Here is a 2,731-nt window from a genome sequence, read left to right as displayed (position 1 = left end):
CCATTATATTGTCTCCATAACAATGTTGTATGTGAATGACTCTCTGCTCTGTGCAGGACATCAGAATGGATTAGGATTATTAGGATTAGATCAACAATTTCTCTGTATTTTCTTCCAGTTCCAACAAGTGCAGTAACAACAAGCACAACACAGGGGTTTACATCCCCGACTGCTTCTGATCTACAGGGGATCGGTGAGTTCTCTAGATACATATATTGTCTGCTCTAGTACGGGGCTGACACTGGAATAAGATTCTCCATATATTGGGGTCACTTATTGTTATTTCTTTGTGAATAATTATAATATGTCCTTGTTTATTATAGTAAAGACGTCTGCTGCAACTGAACAACCGTTGCCGACCACCACGACCACATCCCCTGCAGGTAATATAATAACACATTATAGAACAGACTCATATCTATCCATAGAGGACATAACGGCTCCGCTTATACATGCTTCACCACATATAGTCATGTAGTACAGAGTTAATGGATTAGGATTATTAGGATTAGATAAACAATTTCTCTGTATTTTCTTCCAGGTCCAACAAGTGCAGTAACAACAAGCACAACACAGGGGTTTACATCCCCGACTGCTTCTGATCTACAGGGGATCGGTGAGTTCTCTAGATACATATATTGTCTGTTCTAGTACGAGGCTGATATATAGTACGAAGTTTCTATATATAAAGTAGATGATTAATAATGCAGTTTAATGACTTCTATGTAATAGAATATACTGGACGAGCTATGAATATATAGTTATGGAGGGTAATTCATGTACTTTCTCACATAGGACACTCCAATGGAATTTCCACCAAAAAACAACTAAAATCCATCATTGTTCCACGTGGAATTCTCCATGGTAGGTTCATCTTGATCTTCTTGTTGTTCTCAGCCTCATATCTTGTTCTTCATGTGGAATCTACAATTAATAAAAATATAACATCTCCAAATGTCCCAGTGTAGAAGAAGCGGAGATGTAGAGGGGACTGGAAATCATGGAAATATTACAGGAAATATATATGACGCTCTTATCTGGAAATAATAATTCCTAAGAGAGTCTGAATACTCAGTTACATCCCTGTAGTCTATTTGGTAAAAAGGAAATCTTCAATAATAAAAGTGAATGTGAATTTTTATCATACAGGAGAAATCGGTTTTACCACAACAATTCAACCAAAGAAAATCCGGGTTGTATTTAGGAGAAAGCTTGGTAAGTTCTGTCTGAGGAATTTCTTTATAACCATTGAGACAATTAATCTCCTGAAAATTACATGTAACTATGACCCAATGTATTTCTATAGACAGTAACTGTCTCGAGGCAGTAGTAATATTATTATCTCATACAAAGAGGGACAATATGGTGGTAGATCCACCGCTATGTACAAAGACATACTGCACCCCTTTCCAGACTGGCACACCACTCACCAGTCTTTATATATGACCCATTAGAATAACATACAAGGATTTGGCCCTTTGCTCTACATGACACTTTATTCCACAATCAATGAAAAAAAAAATCTCCTGATGCAGTTCACACTCATATTCTGCATTGACTGACAACATACACTATATTGTCCTCCAACACACTATACCCCATAGCTTTACTGTGATGAGGGGCAAGTAATCTGGTTTAGTAGAATGAACAATAATAATACACTGCAGAGTTGTACATTAGGAGGACACATCAGAGTACTTATGGTAGTGGACTGAATATGATGTAAGGAAATCAGTGTTATGGCAATGCCCACTAATGCACAGCCTGTTACCATTGGATATATCAGTCATTATAAGAGTAGATATACTGCTTACCAGTCACTGTCGGTCATATTTGGCAGTTACCTGGGCACAGAGCGTTATGTCTTTTATCTTATGACTACAAGTTCTTGAATCTATTTGACGAGTTATAAGCATCACACACTTATATCTATAATAACACAATATCAGGATTCATACTTCGTTTGCTCTTAACTTATAACCTCTAAAATAATTTTATTACTAATTTTCAGGTCGTAAAATCAATGAGGACGTAGAAACATCCGACCATGCAGGTAACGTCTTCTCCAGTCTATTACATCATTCATATTATATATATAAACTTGTAAAGAATGACCCTCACAGATGTAATAAATAATACTGTACATAGGAATACATTTATTAATGGACTAACAAGTTAGTGGCTCTACAGGGGTTAAAATCATCTATTTCTCACACTTGACCCTGCAGGGTGACTATATTATTAGTCAGGGAAATGAAATCCCCAGTGACCACAATGTCCCCTCCATGTCACAGGCAGGTACACGGTTAACTAAGGGACCCTGTGATTGTGACATGGGTAGAAGAGGGATAGTGGGGTCTATTGCAGTCACCAGGGAATTTTTAGGTTTTGGGTGTAGTTAGGTCTTGAATAGTAAATAAGTTGCAGTAAATTATTTGCACCTCAGCAGCAGGATATTTGTTACATCCATGATGGCGGCTTTTTAGTTTCAGGAAAAAGCCGACACTTTATAGTAGAAATCTAACTGCTCCGACTAATACAATACAAACCAAGCAGAACTGTAAATGCTGCTAATCAATGAGACATTTCTAAGGAAATTGTAGACAATGAGGTAGATATTGTACCAGATCTGGACAACCTACCTCTAGAATAATAAAGGTTAATGGCTGGAATTTTATCATGTAGGTGAAACCGATATACAGAAAGAGCTAAAAATATTAAAGAAGATGAT

General features: G+C 36.9%; 1 long non-coding RNA gene across 1 annotated transcript; it reads left to right on the top strand.

Annotated features, from left to right (window-relative positions):
* The first annotated feature begins 562 nt into the window (after positions 1-562).
* LOC142718386 (uncharacterized) lies at positions 563-1,187 on the top strand. The gene is made up of 3 exons (XR_012872513.1): positions 563-616; positions 796-864; positions 1,150-1,187. It is a non-coding gene; the product is annotated as an uncharacterized LOC142718386 (long non-coding RNA).
* The last annotated feature ends 1,544 nt before the right edge of the window (positions 1,188-2,731 follow it).

The sequence above is a fragment of the Rhinoderma darwinii genome, unplaced genomic scaffold (genome assembly GCF_050947455.1).
Source record: "Rhinoderma darwinii isolate aRhiDar2 unplaced genomic scaffold, aRhiDar2.hap1 Scaffold_464, whole genome shotgun sequence".
NCBI lineage: Eukaryota > Metazoa > Chordata > Amphibia > Anura > Rhinodermatidae > Rhinoderma > Rhinoderma darwinii.
Note: the sequence above shows the minus strand (reverse complement) of the source record. Positions and strands in the feature narration are given on the sequence as shown.